Source organism: Alexandromys fortis, unplaced genomic scaffold (genome assembly GCF_014885135.2).
Source record: "Alexandromys fortis isolate MF-2015 unplaced genomic scaffold, M_Fortis_MF-2015_v1.1 scaffold_145, whole genome shotgun sequence".
NCBI classification, from domain to species: Eukaryota; Metazoa; Chordata; class Mammalia; order Rodentia; family Cricetidae; genus Alexandromys; species Alexandromys fortis.
Genome location: NW_026068049.1, coordinates 2,662,170 through 2,681,497, shown reverse-complemented (window position 1 = coordinate 2,681,497; position 19,328 = coordinate 2,662,170). Strand labels below are relative to the sequence as shown.

Sequence of the window (19,328 nt, the reverse complement as noted above, 5' to 3'; positions counted from 1 at the left end):
TTTAGGCATGTCACCACCCAAGATGATGCGGGCTCCCTCAGCGCCCAAAGCTGGGGCGTGCCCTGAGCATAGCCCTCCATCACTTTATCTGAGTAAAGCCTGACATCATTCCTTATCCAAAACTTACCCAAGCCATCCTTTTATTCCGAGTATTGGGGCCAAGTGGGGAATTGGGTGGAAAATAATTTGAATTCAAACCCTTGAGCCGTCATAAACCAGCCATGCCTTTTATCCCAGCAGGGAGGATGAAGGTTGTTAGCTTAAAAAAACAAACAAAAACAAAAAGAGCCTGTTTTCATGGTTGGGCTGTGTAAGGGAAGGCAGGCCTCTTGTCTCCTTCCCCTAAAGGACTTAACTGCCTGGCCAGCCAACATCTACTGCTTCCATCTCAAGGCATTGCAGTTGCTATGGCCTGAGAATTCACCCTACAGATACTCAGATCCACCCCCACCCTGCCCCTCTCTCTGGTGTGTGTGTGTGTGTGTGTGTGTGTGTGTGTGTGTGTGTGTGTGTGTGGTGAGAGAGAGAGAGAGAGAGAGAGAGACTAAAGAAAGTTTGTTGTTCTTAGCCTTTATAATGAGGCAAGTCTCAGTACCCCTTAGGAGACTCTTTTCTGTCTGTTTATAGTAACAGCAAAGTCCTAGTCTATTCCCTTGAAACAAGCAGCCAGTGAGTTCTTGGGGCAACGAACTTGAACTGAGAGTCTTAAAGCAGAGTTCACGGGAACATTGATCCTACTGACTGGAAGAGATCTGGTCAGCACACGCTCTGGGCCCCAACTTCACACACACATTCAATCTTAAGTTACTGCTCAGAGTGTAGTATTTCATATATTTTTTTTAACTTTTAGCTTGAAGTAGGTACTTGAAGCTCTCAATGTATAAACATTCATGCTTTAGCTAACCCAGAAAGGGCCTAGCTTCTTTGATTAGCTTATCAAACTCAACTTACCCACAAATTGCACAACAGATTTGCAGCTGATGGCCGGACAATGTTTGTTTGACGGTTAAAGGGAAATTTACGAAGGCGTTTTGGAGGCGATCTCTTGGTCTTCTGGTAACCATAGTAAACAGGCTTCGCTTGAGTTGATGGAGCAGAAGCAGGGTGACCTGGTCCTCCTGAAGGGGTGGGTGTGCCCGGAACCATCTTCCGTCTCACCCTGCACGCCCCGGCCACCAGGACAGGATTTGTTAATGTGTACAGCAGTGGTCTGCTGAGATTGTGCTCAGCAGTCCTGGCCACGTTCATGACTCACGTAAATATGGTGTGAGGGACCTGGAAGACTAACGGGGGTGTCAGGAGGTTGCTGCTGCGCTCGTTCGGTGTGGTCAGATCAGAGAAAATAATGCTGCCAGTGAGGCAGCACAAAATGTCTCCAGTTACCCCCTCCCACTTTTTTCCCAGAAGTCTTTGTTACTGTTATTTTTGTGACACTTTTTTTTTTTTTTTTTTAGCATGACAGGCTTAAAGGGAGCTTACCATAGGCTCTGACATGGATACGTATTGTATGGCATCTAATATGATGTATTTGTTTGGCGCCTATATGAACATATAGAGAGAGCGGCAGGGTGTTTTATACACAGCGTCTCACCATGCCTGTCAAACAGGTGCTGCCTTCATTCTAGGGGTGAGGAAGGAGAGTCTCCACACACATGTGGTGTGTGAGCTCTAAGAGCCCTGTTGCTGAGGAGCTGAGGCAACCGTGTCAGGCTTGAGAACTACACACGAACTGAAAGACAGCATACATGTTCCCGGCTAAAGTTCTGTACATGCCACATTCAGATTCCTGGTAGTGTAGGGGCTGTCCTAGAAGGACTTGCTCATGCAACACTGGATGCAGTCAGAGGGGCCCGTGACTTTAGGGAGCTTGTTTTGACTATACAGATTGATCACAAGAGCCAGTCAAGGCAGAAAGGAGACTTCCTTGATAACGGCATTGGACCTGAAGCTTTGGAAGCTACTGCTATCCCTGTATTGAGAATTCCTGCACCAAGACACAGGGAACACAAAGAAGGCAGAATGGAAAGAGTCTAAGAGCCAGAGGAACGGAGGGAGGTCCCCTGGGGGATTGTGTTTTCTAGAAATGTCGTGAAGTCTCAGCAACATGGCTGCCTAAACGGGATCTGAACAGGGACTATCCCGATAGACTGATAACATGGAAGGGGTAATCTCATGGGGTCCCAACCCTAGACAAAGGATTAGAATTATGTGCAACTAAGAAATGTGTGTGTATAACAAATATACACATGCATATATATGTATATACACACATATGCATGTGTATATTTATATTCTATGTAACAGCAATTGAAGACAAGGCCATGTATTTGAGAAAGAACAAATGGTTGGTACATGGGAATGGTTGGAAGGAAGAAAGGAAAGGGAGCAAACTGTATTTAATAATTACATTTTAATTTAAAAATAAAAGAATTCCAGACACAGGGCCGTTTGCTAAGTACCTTGTCCAGTTAGTTCTCTGTCCGTCCGCCCTTCCTCTAGGCAGTTGGCATCTCACCATTTCCCATCACCTAAAGAAAAGAATTTATTCATTATTTTTTCTTTTTGGTGGTGGGAAATGGTGAGACACACAGTCAATCTGTCTCTAGCCAAGAGAGTACCAAGTGTCACTGCTGGCCACTGTCCTTCCTTCGCCTGTCATAACAAATGGCTAGATGCCCAGGCAGGCATGTGGGGCGGTCTGGTTGGGGCTCCAATCTTTAAGACTTGGTGAGAAGTTCAAGGGGGAACATTGAATCAGAGCTGGCACTATACACAGGGGACTGTCTCCCTCCTATATACTTATAGTGTACCGTATTGGACTGTGGAGCTGGAAGGGAACCCAAGCTATGACTGATCTAACACCCCACACATTTTGGCTGAGGGAAAGACCAGCCTACCCTGAGGAAGTGACGGTGCGCCCTCCCTGAGGGTGTCGTCCTAGGCAGCAGAAGTGCTGTGATGGAGTGGGAGGAGAACCTCGCCTTAAAGCGAGTTTCTGTGACTTAGAAAATGCGTGGCTGTCAGTAATATTGATGGAGTTTCACTCCGGGGGATCGGTGGATGCGCATGCTAGACCCAGAGAGTTGCACAAATGCCGTGTTTGCATCTTTGAAACAGTGCAAGTAACTTCGCCATTAGAGTCAAAGCCAGAACAGGGAAGTACTTCTGTTTTGGGAAATTTTTTAATCTTGGTATAATGTATCAGTCTTAGTAGGGAAATTGACTTATGGGAAATTGGGAATGAGGAAGAATAAACCACTCAGAACTTGTACTGGACCAAACAATTCCCAATTCCCGTGAGGTATCCCCATAACCAAACCAGACAATAGGATTAGGTTTTCTCATCTGCACTAACGGTATATGTCTGGCTCTCTCTCAGGTCAAGTCCCTAACAGACAGACAGGCAGACAGACAGACAGACAGACAGACAGATAGAATCTCTAGCACAACTAAGCTAAATCTACAAGAAAAGTATTTCTTCAATAAGATATATCTTTAGAATGAAAAAAAAAACCCTCTGTGACTACATGGGCACAAATTTGCCAACTACTTACTTTTACACACTTGGACAATGTCTACAAAGTTACATAGAGCAAGCATAGTTATTGCCACCTTCTTTTGGGTAGTTTGCAGGCTGGTACCTTCTCCAGTACTCAGGAGTAGGTGTGGCTCCTTGGCTGGGTCTGGTGAGTTGTAGTTGTTGGAGGTTGGGGTTTGGAGACATCACACTTTGGCTTTGCACTTAACTTCATCCTGAAGAGACGCAAAGCCTCCTGGGAAGCATGGTAGAAAAGTCGCAAATTGGTTTTGTGCTTACTCAGCCAGTATGTAAACTGTAATTGACCTAAGTAAAGTTCATTATTATTATGATTTTTTTTTTTTTTTGATGACGGGAAATGGTGAGATGCCTCGTCAGACTCTTAAGGGGCTGGGATGAATCGGGTGACTTTCCTTTGCATAAACAGCTCTGCCTGTTTTCCAGAAAGCACTAACACTCTGCTGGCCTTCTTTCCCCACACAGGCCTGGCAAGTGCGGTAATGCCAGGTCACCATCAGAAGCTTCTTGGCAAGCTCAGAGGCTTCTCTTCTGTGACACGAGGAGCCCAGATTATCTCAGAGCTTTGGTGGGTGTCCAGTGGTCATTTGGAGTCGAATCCCCTCCTGCCACGAAATGGAGATATGTTTTGATGGTCAGAATGACAACTGAGCCATTTATAGGAGCAGCTTGGGCCCAGCTTTTAATCTCCACCAAGTGTCCGCAGGAGGTTGACACTTGCTACTGCCTGGGCGACTGCTGAGCTTGTGTTCTTTAGGAATTGGGGCGAGATCATGAATAAACAGGCTTTCCCCAGTGTTTATATTTGTCAAATACCTCAAAATCAACAGGATCTGAAGTTGGCTTGAACGCTGCCACCTGGATGGGCAGTGGATGGGCACCTGGGGGAAGCTGGCCGAGGTCCAGATGGATGGGGAGGCCCTCTGCTTGAAGGAGGGGGGGACCGAGGATCACGCTGGTGACTGAAGAAGGCAGGTGTGCAGTCACAGTCCGTGGAGCAGTGCTGAACTTGTGTGTCCTGGTGTCAGTGCGCTGGCTTTGGAGATGAAGTGTCTGTGGTGCTGGGAGAGCTGTGCTCAGAAGGGTCCCAGGAAAGTGTGGGATGCAGCAGGACCCGGGTAAGTTGGCAGAAGGCTGCACCATGTCCTTTCACCTCCTCTTCAGGGTATCTGAAGACTGTGCTGGATACTTCTCTGGACTAAAACAAATGATCAGAATGGAGATGCACGCGACTATCCAAATCGAAGCCAGGCTAATTATCTCATATCTATATAGCTTTCCATTTGTTCCTCTGCAACCAGAAGGACGTGGTGGCTTTGTTGCTTGGTACCATTTGCAAGTCTTCCTGGGAGAAAAGGAACAGGAGCTTAATGCATTTGGAGGAGAAGTGGAGGGTGTCCATGTGCCCTGGACTCGGCTGTGGAGGCAGTAGGCTTCTGTACTTGCATCCTTCAGAGGAGGCCTAAGCAAATGGTTGGCAAGCATTCATATTAGGATGTGACTGGTCCTTGTTTACTGAGCACTTTCCACCCCACTGAGCATCTTTTACAAAGCACCACAGCATCCTTCTTCCAAGTCCCCAGGTCGCAGCCTTAGTCCCATTTTACAGATCCCAGAGTGAGGGTTGATGATAGGGTTTTCTCTTCTGCCCCTCATTAGTTCTGGAGAGGGGAATGGCATGCAGGTTAGCATAGTTTCACAGTTCTTTCTGCCATGTGGCGGGTAGGGGTTCACTTCAATGTACCATATGCTTGTTTCCTCTAAAGGGGATGATTTTAGCCAAGAGTCGAGCATGCTCTGTCTGTGTTCTGAGTTTCTTGCTGGTGCCTGGATGGTTTGCCAAACCTCCCGGTGAAAGCCCGGCGTGAGGGGGATGAGAGGGGAGGGTGTGGAGACACGGGCAAGCATTTTCCTATGGTGTGACTCCGACAGGCCGTGGTGCCGTGGTGGCAATGGAAAGACACTGCTGCACACTGAAATGTTATAAATAGGGGATGGGCTCGCTGCTCTCCCGCAGCCTGGGTCATTCTGAAAAATATTTGCTTAGTGAGTAACGGTGTGGTGTGGGTTCTGCTTCACAGTGTAGCTGCTGCTCACTTACTCTGAGGACCTGAGGACCTGCTAGGGTCCTCTTGGCTGCCAGCCTAATTATGTGTATAGGACAAGCCTGCAGCTTGTGCCAGCTCTGACTAGGATTTCTTCTCCGCGATGGGGATTTAACTCCACGATTTGACGGGCTGACGGATGCTGTGAACGTGGCATGGAGGTTGCCACAATTACTGGAGGAACCTTCATAAGCATGCTGTTAAAAAAAAAAAAAAAAAGAAGGGCTGGAGAGATGGCTCAGAGGTTAAGAGCACTGGCTGCTCTTCCAGAGGTCCTGAGTTCAATTCCCAGCAACCACATGGTGGCTCACAACCATCTGTACTGAGATCTGGCGCCCTCCTCTGGCGTGCGGGCATACATCGAGGCAGAATGTTGTATACATAATAAATAAATAAAATCTTAAAAAAAAAGAAAAGCAGAGCTTCATACGTGCATATAGCGTGTTTTGATCAAATCCCCATTCCCTTTCTTTAGAACGTCTCGCACTTTAGAACCCTCCCCATCACTTTTCCCTCCCAATTTCCTGTTCACTTTTTCTAAACCCGCTGAGTTCACGTAGTACTACCTGTATGTGCAAGAATGTGGGACCATCTATGGGAATGTGGACAGCCTGCCAGGAGCCCCATGCCTGAAGAAAATGGGGTCTCCCTCCCTAAGCAGCCATAAGTTGCCAATAGGTCCTTGGCTAGGGGTGAGCCCTCGTGGCTCCCTTCCCCGTCCATGCAAGTTTTCGGCTGGCTTGGTCTTGTCCAGGTCTTGTGCATGCTGTGCCAAGCCCTGTGAGTTCATGTGTGCAATGGATCTTACAATTATTCTCCTCCCTGCTTCTGTGAGACCCCTGAGCTCTGGGTGGGGGAGAGGTGTGGTATAGGGGTCCCATTCAGAGCTGAGCACGCAACAGTTCGTGGACTAGCTGTAGGTCTGCTTCATAGGGCATTGCTCGCCGTCTGCAGCACAAAGCGCTGTCTTTGACGAGGGTCGGGAGCTGTGCTAATTAAATGAGTTTTGAAATATATCTGTAGGCTGTAGGGCCTCAGTAGACCAGAGAAAGAAAAAAGCTGAAAGGAAATTACTTGGTTGTTGGTCCTGAAAAAGAGGTTGGAATTCTGGTCTTTCAAGAACCTTTGTGACAAAACCACTGTCTAATTTCACTGTAGATATGGGTAGCTCTGCGCATCCAGGAGTAGGGAGGCAGGAGGATAAGAGTCAAGGAAGTTGACCGGCAAAGGTGACAGGTTTCCAGAACAGTCTAACCAGTGTGTCTGTACTGCTTCTGCCCCTCTTTTCTTTCTGCAGCTGTTTGCTTTTCCCTTACAGATGTATGTTTGTGTCTTTCATCCGTCTTTTTAAACTTAACCATCTATTAACTAACAGGTGTGATTAGACTGTGGCTATGTTGTAGAATCCAGAGGCTGTCCGTGGTCTCCCTTGAGCTCGTAGAAAAGGTGACATTTTCTGGTAACCACCATAGAGCAGAAGGGGGAGGATTCCCGTGGGAGGGAACAGTATATGAAATAGCCAAGTGCACGACAGACTGTGACCTATGACCTCTGGTCACTATGGCTGGGGCTCTGAAAGGGAGCAGGGGGAGCTCCGTGGGAAGAGGCAGCAGGACTGCCCTGTGGGACACTTGACAGTGTGAAGGCGTCACTCAGGAGAGGGAGGGTAACAAGATGGCTTGAAACACTTTGTAAAAAGACTTACATATTTGAGGTGCGTGCGTGTATGTGTGTGTGCGTGTGTGTGTGTGCGTGTATGTGTGCATGTGTGTGATATGCATGTGTGTGAAGGTGGCCTCAGGGACCAGAAAAAGGCATCAGATCCCCAGGAGCTCAAGTTACTGGCAGTTTTGAGACACCAACATGGGTGCTGGGAATTAAATTTTTCTGCAAGAGCATCAAATGCTCTTAACCATTGAGCATTTCTCCAGCCTGCAAATAATAATAATAATAATAATAATAATAATAATAATAATGATATTTCGATTCTATTACCCACTTTCTGAGCTCCTTCCAGATTCCTCTCCTACCTCCCTGCATTGAGTATAGTTTGTGTTGGTCAACTGTTCTTAGGCAACAGGCCACAAACAAAAACCAAAAAAAAAAAAAAAGCTGTTTTTTCAAGTTGAGGGATAGAACAAAAAAGCTGTTTTTTCAAGTTGAGGGATAGAACGTAGGGCCTTGTGCATAGCTAGTGCTCTACCACCGAGTTACACTCTCAGCTCTCAGCTCACCCTGGAAGCCTGGTAGAGCAGGGATTGGAGAGGAGTGTGGGGGGGGGTGTTAGGTTTTTTTCACAGGAGTGCAGGGTGGAGATGTGGTCCTGGGGTATCGGCAGTGAAGATGACAACAGTAGAGATTCTGGAATGTTTATTTGGTGATGAGATGGGAGGCGCAGGTGGTGTCAAAGAAGGTGGACCGACCACGCCTAAATTCCTGAACTGAACAGTCAGTGACGGGAAGGAGAGGCTAGGGAGGGGAGAGGGGGACTGGAACCCAAGGCTCGGATGCTTATTAAGTAAGTTTGAGGTGCTTATGACGTACATCGGCTGAGGCCTTTTTCTTGCCATTTAAAAATGACCGACTTTGCAGGTCCGAAAGTGTGTTGAGAGCTGCTGTCGCCGGGTGCGCGGGTGCTTGGGCTGCCGTCATTCGTCCACAGCGCTCAGCGGCACAGGCGTCGCTGTACTCACGGACGCTCTGCCCGCTTTTAGGTTTTTCTCCCCCGGGTGCGTTCCCCAAAGTGGCATTGCCAGGTCAGAGGAAATGAATGAGTGGTTTTATGGCGTTTGCTGAAGAATGCCAGATTGTTTTTAGGAAGACAATCAATTCAGAATGCCACCAGCCACCCGTAAATGTGCTTTCTAGCCCGTGAACCTGCCAGCGCTGGAGCTTCTCATCGCGAATATATCCTCTTTTTCATTCAGATATTTCTTGGTGGTCTCGGTGACATTTTAGTCATTTAGGGGATCATAAACTCACTTGTGCTTGCCTTTTAATGATGCGTGTCTCTCACTATTGAGTAGAGGTTATGTTAATCTTATTTTTATTTGTTCTATGTATCTTTCTGGTTATAAATTCATATTAACTATGCATGACATATTGTTTTACAGTCTTCGTTTTTTTCTGATTATATTTATGTATTTCTCTCTCTCTCTCTCTCTCTCTCTCTCTCTCTCTCTCTCTCTCTCTCTTTCTGTATGGGGGGCATCCCCATGCCACAGTGCCAAGGTGGAGGTCAGATACAACTTAAGGAGTCTGTGAGTCCTGGGGATAGAAGTCCCCATGCTGTCAGGCCCAGTTAAACACCTTTGCTTACTGATCCATTTCACCAGCACCATATTCTGTTTTTAATATTCCTATAATAACATGAAAAATTAGGCTTATGTTATTAACCCTTTTCCTTTCTGAGTCTAAGAATATTCGTTTTGTTGTTTGTTTGTTTTGCCCAGTTTTGTTAGGAATTTATCCTTTGACAGGTAGTATAAAGGATCCTGCTAACTTTGAATTTTAGAATTTTATCGTCTGACTGTTTAGGCATGTTGGTGTTTCTGGATGTTGTGGTGAGATATTTGTGGTGAGAAGCCCCTTTGTGTGTTCTGAAGGCTATCTGCACACCTTGTGTGTGTAGAGGATCTTGTGAGTAAACATGCAGGGGCGTGCAAGACACAACTGATTCACACTTCAGGCAGTTCTTCGGCAGAGTCTTGGAACCAGTCATAGGCTGGTTATTAGTTGTGCCCTTCTGCGAGAAGGTACAAGAAGGAATAGTTTCTCAACTCTAAGCCAAAGGATCAGTAAACTTTTTCTTTAAAGTACCGGGCAGAACTTCTACCTTATGATATCTGTAGAAGCTACTTAATTCCACCTGCATGTAGACATAGCATCTCTAGACAATGCCTCAAAGAATGAGCATGGCAGTGTTTCAATAAAACTTTATTTGTAGACACTGAAATTTGAATTTTACATACTTTTCACTGGCACTCCATATTCTTCTTTTCATTCCTCCTTACCTCGCAGATATTCTGAGTATAAAACCATTGTTCGCCTACGGACTGTACAAAAGCCGGAGGTGCTGGGGTCTAGTCTGTTTCTAGAGCAGGGCATCAACACCATGTGGGATCAGATTAGGGAAACTCATTCTGAAAACCCCTTACTTAATTGTGCCATGAGCACCTAAAGTGAGATTATTAATTGTAGATCCTTTCTCTTCTCTTACGACATTTTTGTTATAAGCCAAGATTTATTTCATTTTAATTAATTAACTAACTTACTTTAGATAAAGTCTTAGGTTATCTAGACTGACCCAAGGCTGACCTTGAACGTCCTCCTCTTTGAGTGCTGGGATTATAGGGCATGCTGGTCCTGGAACTTGAGGGTTTGCATACGCCAGGCAAGCTCTCGACTAGTTTAACAACACCCTCAGAGCCTCAAGTATTTATTTGTTTGTTTTTAGTATATTTTGAAAAGTAGCCTTTGTCTTTCTTGTCTTAATCTTGACATCTGCTTTAAAAACAAACCAATATAGTATGTTCTGTGTTCAGGGAAGTATGTTTCAGGATTATAGTCTTTTATTAAATGAAAAAAAATAACCAAATGTAGTAATATGAGCGGCGGGGCTGCATCCCCGGCACCCCGGCCACCAGCTAGCTTATGCCCCGAAATAACAACACACAAACTATATTAATTTAAACACTGCTTGGCCCATTAGCTTTAGCCCTTACTGGCTAATTCTGATATCCCGATCAACCCATCTCTAATAAACTGTGTAGCACCGGTCTTACCGGGAAAGATTCAGCATGTCTGACCTGGCGGCTTGCTTCATCCCTCACGTGTGCGTGCGTCTGCCTCAGAGAGCAGAGCTATCGCATCTGCCCGGGAGAGGAGAGCATGGCTTCTCTGAGCTCACTTCCTCTTCCTCCCAGCATTCTGTTCTGTTTACTCCTCCCACCTATGTTTTAACCTATCAGGGCCAAGCAGTTTCTTTATTGCTTAACCAATGAAACCAACAGATTGATATATGACACTCCCACATCAACCAAATATTTGGGTTTTGAGAAAGGACTTCCCTATGCAAATCAGCCTGAATAGGAACACAGTGACTAGTCCCACCTGGCCTTGACTGTGTGATCTTCCTGCATGTGCACCATAACTTCTGGATCTTAGGCATGTACCACCATGTGCACAGACATGCAATTAGGTGGAAGTTTTTGTTTTGTTTGTTTGTTTTGACCCAGTTTTGCTGTAGTTCTCTGCCTGACTTTGAATATTGCCAACCTGGTCCTGAACTATGTTCACCAAGCTGGCTCAGAACTTGCCTTGTAGGAAGACCAAGCTGGCTTTGAACTCACTGTATATGTCAAGCTAGCCTTGAACTTACTGTGTACACCAAGTCAGCCGTGAACTTACTAGGCACACCAAGCTGATCCAGAACAAGTTACCCCAGTAGATCAAGCCAGCCTTGAACTTGTGCCGTCCCTCGCGCCTTTGTATTCTGAGTGCTAGAACTACAGGTGTGTGCCACTCAATAGGTATTACTCCTTTTAAAAATCTGGAATTGAGGGATTAGAAATGTTATCTGCCCAGCACATAAATAACCTTGGATGTAGTTCCAGCATGACAAATAATACACAAATAAATAAAGAGGGAAAAAATCTTGATTTTTTTTTAATGTATCTCAAAAGTCACATATTTGAGATATAATTGAGCTGTTTTAACAGATTGTCTAATCTCAAGGAAATAGACTTAAAGTAGAGTAAAATAATAAACTGGTAGGGTGATAATTTCCCAAACTAATAATCATGTAGCAATTACCATGACAGACATGTTCTCTATGCTATTTTGTATGAACCATTAATTATCAAAACAGCCTTGAATGGCAGTTACTATCGATGTCTCCATTTTGCAAGTGAGGTGGGAGAGGCTTGGAAGTTGAACTCCTTTCCAAGGTCGCCCACAATAGAAGGACAGAAGAAATCCAGAATGATTTGCCTGTTTTCAGACCAGACACCAGACTCCCCATCTGAGACGAGCAGGATATCCTTAATTCACTTTTGACCCTGTTTACTCGGAGTTAGCATCCAACACCCAATTTTCTTGGAGATAGCATCTAATACTGTATGCGTTTGAAGGCTCAGTTCCATCCGACTGACCCCGACTTCAAACATCAGTAGCCAAAGCCAGGTTGTCACCTGTGTTCTGGGTTGTCTGACTATAAATCGGAGCTCTCTAATCCTCTGGGGCTCAGCTGATTTGCAGGCATGGCCTCGCCTATCTCAGGGCAACCCTTTCTGCTCATCACTGGCTTGTATCCACCGGAGATTCTAAAGGATCCTGAAGAAGGCACGCCTCGGGCGGCAAATAGGAAGTACTGCTTAGCTTCCAGGTCCACTCTGGATGCTTCTCCCTCCAGGTATTCGCACCTGTTCAGCTAGCTTCCAGCTCTCTGAACCTTGTCCTGAGGGTTTTATGGAGGCGTCGTTATGAAAGCATGACAGGCTATGACATTAGCCTTTGGTGATTAACTTAACCTTCAGCCCCTCTGCCTGTGGGAGACTGGGGTGGGGCTGTTTTCTGGTCTTTCTGAGCTCCGTGGAGCACTCACAGCCTCCAGCCCAGTCAGCTCCTTAGCATAGGGAAGATGCTAGTCACACTTGCTTTGGGGTTTCTTACTTCTGATGGGAGCTAACAGGAGAGACGAAATCTTTATTTCTTTTTATCATAGTATCACGCCCAGCTATTTCCCGGAAGAGCAGGGTCTACATGGTTCATTCTAGGTGTCGGTAGGTTTTCCTTATACTTGCAGCCTCAGTTGCTGTGTTGGCTGTAAACTGGTTTTTGCCTGTGCTTATGTGCTTTTCCAGACAGGCCCTGTCAGCATGAAGCGGCTTCCTTCCATCTTCTGCTTAATGCCGCTCATTTGTTACTCAGTGGGCACCCTACTGACATTCCAGTGGGCAGAGGGCAGAGAAATCGCTGCTGGGCTGCAGGGAGACGGTTCGCAGGTCCAGTGACAGAGTGCTGTATGCACGCATAGTCTCCTGCATTGCAGGTTCCCGAGCAAACAGCTCCTGGGTGGAATCTTCCTGGGTTTTTCCTCTCTCGTGTCCCCTGAGCTTGCCTCCTTCTGTTCCTCCAGTCAGCACATTCTGACTCTGGCCTTTCTATAGTCACCAGCTTTGAAAACAGTCCCTGCTTCTTGTGCTTTGGCAACAGTAGGCCTCTCTCTCTCTCTCTCTCTCTCTCTCTCTCTCTCTCTCTCTCTCTCTCACACACACACACACACACACACACACACACACACACACACACACACACACATCAGACAGGGCAGTAGGAAATGAATGAGAGAGCGCCAAGCAAATTTATATAACACAACTGGAAATATTCTGTCTGCGGTTTGTGGAACCTTTATCCTTGAACTGTTCCTTCTTCTTCCTTCTGTTGTCATTGCCGCCCCCACCCCCCCTTCAAATCTGGGGAATTCTAGCCACCCAGTATGTTGATATTAGAAACTAAAAATGATGCCCCGATAAAACAGTCAGCAGTACTGAGGGTTGCCCATCTCTCCATGGCGGTTAGTTACCCTTTGTCATCTCGTAGCATATGTCACAGTCAGACTCCCAGGTTAGCCTGATCATCTTATAGTCTCTATAGTAACTGAATTATACATATATTATATATATAATATGTATATATTATATATATATATACTAGCTCTATACAGCACTGGAAAAAATTCTACATCAAACTCTAGAGCAATTTTCCTGTTTATTCTTAAGGAAAAGCAGGTTTGCCTAATTGTTAGATCATTATTAGAACTTGATAGGGAACGAAAGTGACTCAAGTCTGGGGCAGGCAGGATGGCTCAGTGGGTGAGATGCTGGTTGTACAAGTGTGAGAACCTGAGTTTCAATCCCTAGCAGTGCTGTGCAAGATTGGGTGTCACCTTGTGTGCACCTGTAACCCTAGCATTATTGAGGCTGGAGACAGGAGGATTGTGGGGACTCGCTGGCTGCCAGGCTAGTTGAAATGCAAGCTCCAGGTTCAGTGAGAGATCCTGTCTCGAGGGAATAAGATGGAGAGCGATTTATCAAGACACTCTACCGTCCTCCTCCAACTTCCCATGGGCATGTGCGCCTGTGCACACATGCACATACACCACACACGCACACACAAACAGCAGCGTGAATGACACAAATCTGCTGTAACCTACAAGAGATCTGAGGATGCCATCACGGAAGGGAAATTGTTGAAGAACAGGTCGATATCAAGATCCTGATGTGTATTCTTACACACCCAGGCACTGCTTGTCAGTATTCAGGCCTTTCTCTGCCCTGTAAAATTCAGGTGACAGGTCATAGGTGTGTCGTGGGCCAACAGGATGAGCAGCGAGGCCCCAGGAGACTTGGCAGTGTGTCGTGTAAACAGCAACTGCTTTCCACTTGGCTTTTGTCTCTTTCTCCTTTCTCAGCTTTTAGTCATTCACTAAGCGCTGGTGACTTTTCCACCAAACTGGCAGTTTGGGACTGCATGCTGATATTTACCTCATCTGTCCATTGATGGTGAAGCGAGTTCCTCGTCGGGGAAATGGAATTTTCATAATAACTGCTGTTTAAACACAGAGAAAATCTAAGCTCCTTATACTACTGCTCATAATCTTAAGCACTAAATGTGATTTTCTTTCTTTTTTTAAACAAGTGGGGAGTATTTGAACCCTTGAGTAGATTAGCTTTGTATTTTCAGCGGCATGCAGAAACCAATTCTTTCTAAGCCAATTGCGGTTCTGTTAAGACCTCAGAGTCTTCGGAGGTGAATGAACTCCTTGCTTTGATGATGAAGGGAACCAGGATGCTTTTCTTAGATATTTAGTTAATATTGTGGCACCGTTGTGGAGGGTTTGGGGTTTCTCACGCCAGCAACGTCGTCCATCTTAAACCACCCTCTAGTTTACTAATTCTAATTATTTACGGTCTGCAAGTTCACCCTTCTAGTCAATGAGTCCTTGTCATATAGACCATGAGCTGGGTCCTGGAGGTATCGGATAGTATCAGTGAGTCATAGCAACTCAGCCCTTTACTTCGCAAAGGAAACAGAGGCGCAGTGGTCCAACGAATGGGTGCTGAGTCTGTGCTGTCCTGCATTGCAGGTCCCAGGGAAGACACACGAGTAGCGTAGGTAGAAAATGATGACGGCTACTTAGGGAAAGGAAGAAACAGAGGAGGGCTTTTCAGTGGGGGACGGGAGGCAAGCATAGCATCCGGGAGGAAGTCTTGTCTCTCTGGATGATTTTGCTTGTCGTCGGATGTCAGGTGGGAAGTGAGTTTTAGGCTGGGGTGTGAAAGGATCAGATTGAGCGTGTGAATTAGAGTGGGTGTAGAAAGAGGGAGAGAGAACTAGGTGCTCACTGGAAACTCCCGTGAGTGCCTAAGGGTTCCTGTGAGCTTCCGGTCTCTGTATTGTTTGGATTTCTTTGGATGCTCGTGCTGGGAGTTGGCAGACTTTGTCTGTAAAGGTCCAAATGGTAACAGTAGGTCACTGAGGTCTCTAGGCGTGTTGTAGCCTTTCAGCTTTTCCACAGTAGCATGGAAGCAGCCATGAGTGCTAGCGACATCCGTGTCTGGATTCTAGGAAGCCTGTTCACAAGAACAACCAAGTGTTGGATTTTTTTTTTTTTTTTTTTTGCCGGCTCCTGGCTTGAAGGATGCTTTCCTTATTATGTCTCTGGTCTTCATTAGGTAGTTGAGCAAGTAAGGAAATGGGGTACATGTGGCAGTCCCTGGCCTCGAGCTGCTTATAACCATTATGGGAAGATAAGTATATACACTTAGGAGGCTGCCGGCCAGTGTTACAAGACACTATGTAATTAGGCACTAATACGAAGGATAGAAACAGGAAATGTGATGGGCCACTTGCTCATCTGCTTGGCATCTGGGTGCCTAGGAAGAGTTGTGAAGGCTACCCAAGGATGGTGGGACTCGACGATATCACAACACACAGGTTAGGGCTGACTGAATGCTAGACCAACCTGCTAATCTTATAAGTGAGCAAACCAAGATCCTGTTGACTTGGAGACAGGTTAGGTAAGACTATGCCTCCTGTTATCTGTTTTCACAAGCTTTATGTTGTTCTCCTTTTGACTCTAGCCTAATCCACCCATGGGTGCATATATGTATATATATAGAAAGATATTTCGGTATGTATATGTTTTATATGGTTTAGGGATGAGAAAATGAAGTGAGGGCTTCAGCTTATTGGTTGCATTTTGGACCTCAAAAGACTGAGAGCTGTGGGGTTGTGTCGGCTACATGGAATGAGGAGGAAAGAGAAGGTGAGCCGGGTGGGGTATGGGAAGAAGAGGAAACAGGAAGTATGCAAGATAGAAAACTATACACTGACCCATACGCAAGAAATCAGTCAACATAGCGTTGGTGGGAAGAGCCTCTAAAGTAAGGCTACCCAGTACTGTATTGGTTGTAGGTCTAGCCTTTGACAGGTAAGCCAACTCTCTAGCCTGTACTCATTCTGAGGAAGAGAGCTTAACTGTTAGAAGGAGGCACTTTGCATGTTCATACAGGCAGATCTCAGTGATGTAGTAGCAGAAGTTAGTCAGAAAGAAATCTCAGACTTTTGGGGTAGTTGGCTTTTCTCTTTGCATATATAAAACCAAACTCAAGCAAGAAAACAGAGAAGCTGACTCAGGGGTGTGTGTATTATGAGCAAATGCTCAGCGAAGGGCATGGGAAGGTGACCACCAGTGTCTACAGTGACTTTCTCTGGGGGTGAGTTGATTTGTTTAGAGAATCTGTAGTTAAAATTGGTAGGCTTGTTACAGGGATGTTTATTCCGGGTGGTAAAAAGTTAATAGAGAACAGTATCGAGGTAATTAAAAATGCCAGGTTGGGTAGGGATGGAGGGGGTGACTCCGATAGTGGGATTGGGCCATGTCCAAAATGGGGCTCAGGATCAAAGAATTTTAAAGCCAGAGGGGCCCTGGCTTAATGGCTTAATGTTAGGCATCAAGACTTAGTTGGGTGTCAGAAACACTCAGAGAGCTGAAAGGCAAGACAAACCACAGCCAAATAAAATAAGTTCCTTACCGTGCTAGAGCCTCACAGTGATCTCAGAGATAAGAGGGGGCAGTGGGAGGTGTATTCAAAACTCATCCCAGGCAGTATTATTTTTTTGTGTGCATACGTGTGGACACACATGTGTCTGTGATTGTGCACATGGAGACCTAGGTTGATGTTGGGAAACATCTTCAATTGCTCTTCCACCCTATTCAGCGAGGCAGGGGCTCCCAATCAAACCCAGAGCTCGCTGATATGGGTAGTCTCTAGCCGGTTTGTCTGGGGATCCCCTGACTACCTATGCTGGAGTTACAGGTAGACCACCACCCTGCTCACTCTATGCATGGCCTCTAGTAATCTGAACTGGTTTTTCATGCTCTTGTGGCAAAGGCTTTAACTACTGAGCCTTCTCCCTTCTCTTCCTGGACAATTTTAGTGTTGTATTTGAAGCCTGAAACTTTGGTAGACCTCCGCTGATCTGTCTTATCCGTGTCTGTGCAAAGGGGGGAATCAAAGGTTGTGGTTGGAAGGACCCAGCCTCTATCTATCACTTATCAAGGACTTTGTTTGGGTCCCCTGTTCCAGTTTTTTTTTTTTTTTTTTTTGTAGTATTAGCTTTCACTATCATCTCTTTGTATTGTGCAGGGAGGGGTTTTCTTTACTTACTTTTTTTTATTTGTTTCATCTTATCTCTGCCCAGAGCTCCAGGTTAAAGGGAAAAGCTTGTGTGTGTGTGTGTGTGTGTGGTGTTATGCACTCTATCTATCTATACTCTGTCCATCTGTCTGTCTGTCTATCTATCTAACTATCTATTTGTTTTGATTTTGAGACATGTTCTCAGGTAGCCCAAGCTAGTTTCAAACTTGCCATATAGCTGAAGATAGCCTCGAACTCATGATCCTCCTACCTCAGGCTCTCAAGTACTGGGTTTACAAGTATGTGCCATCACAAGGGGATATTATTTTGCTTTGGGACAAAGTCTCTTTATGCAGCCCAGACTGGTCTGGATCCTGGATTCTCTCCCCCAAACCTCCCTAATGCCGGAATTACAGGCAAGTGCTTCCACACCTGCCGGGAAAGTTCTGGTTGAGATGGGGACCTCTTGGTTGACTGAAAGCTCTTAGGAGAGTAACTCTTCTTTGGTGTCCTGTCTCTTCCTCCATTTGAGCCTCTGGGGGGGGGGGGATCCCCAGTTTTTTGGCACAGTGGGATTAGCTGTTGCCTGGATTCAGAAGAGACTTTAGAGGCCCCTGTAGCTCTTGCTTTAGAAATAAGTTTACTTTAAAGGCCCCTCACTCAGAAGCCTGAGTAGGCTTTACAAAGCAGAGAGGCTTGTTTGAGACAGAAATGAGGGGCTTGGAGCCTACCTCCTGTTGCTCCTTGGCCAAGAGCAGCCCTGTGATCTCCGTCCAGCTCAGGCCTTGCTTCTGTCCCATTGGTTTCTTCCTTCTTCCACTTCACCAAACATAGTTAATCCCCACTCTCCTTTATTCTGTTTGTAGGAGATAGACTTGTAGGAGGCAATTTATAAGTCAATATTACAGTCTCTTAAGAATTGATATATCAGACAGGCATTGTTGTGACTATCAGTCTGAGGCATAAGGATTGCAAGTTTCATATCAGACTGGGCTGCATATAGACAGCCTGTATCAACAAAACAAACAGGAAGAAAAATAGCAAAAATAACTAGTCCCGCTCAGTGGTTCATACCTGTAATACCAGCATCTGGGAAATCTGGGTTAGGATTGCCACAAGTTCGAAGCCAGCCTGGGTGAAGAGCCTATCTCAAAATAAAGCATCTTCAAAATGAGCTAGTAACTAACAATGCCCCCTTTACCCCCCCCCCCCACAAAATTAAGAAATACAAATAGAGCAAGCATGGTATAGAGTGTAGGGGCTGTGAGGTTAGGGGTGGGTTTTATACACTGCGGTGACCTCTGAAAAGTCAGACACCAGGGGACGAGTGCAGTACACGCCATTCTGCATCTTAGACTCAGAGCTGGTGAGCAGTCAGCAATAAGCACACTGCGGGTGGCTCCGGGCATTAGAGCCCCTAGAGGGGGAGGCTGGTGTTGAGGCTCTGTTTCCTAGAGCTTCATGCATTTCTTCAGGGCGCACACTTCTGAGTCTGAGATGTGGGCGTAGAGGCACCACACTAATCCTGTGCTTGGGCTCCACTGGGCAGATGGTTTTCTCCTCACAAGTGTCTCTGCTGGGCTCAGAAGAGGCTGTTTGGGCTCCTTGCGCAAGCGGAAGGAGGAAGAAAAGGGAGCGCCAAGCCAAAAGCTGAAAGGGAAGGCCCAGCACTTCTCTTTTCTTTCTCAGCCTCCAAGATGAAATGAAGTTTCTCAACGAGGAAATCAACCACCACCCACTCCTGCCCGTCTCCCCTGCTCTTTCAGGCTTAGATTAAAGAAAAACTAAGCACGTAGAAGGCCAGAAATCAGCCTTTGTCATGTAAAGCGGAGGGAGCACTCTGGAGCAGGGAAGAGACTCAAGAACTGCCCTGGCCTCACTAGAACGTGGGCTGGGAAGGGATAGACTCAGTTTAACCTTCAAGATACTAAGAAGACAGAAACTCTTTTTTTTTTTTTTTTT

General features: G+C 46.0%; 1 protein-coding gene across 1 annotated transcript in view; it reads left to right on the top strand.

The window, feature by feature from the left end:
- The window catches only part of Tnfrsf21 (TNF receptor superfamily member 21), a 66,395-nt gene that overhangs the window by 955 nt on the left and 46,112 nt on the right, over positions 1-19,328 (top strand). The gene's annotated exons all lie outside the window — the stretch shown is intronic.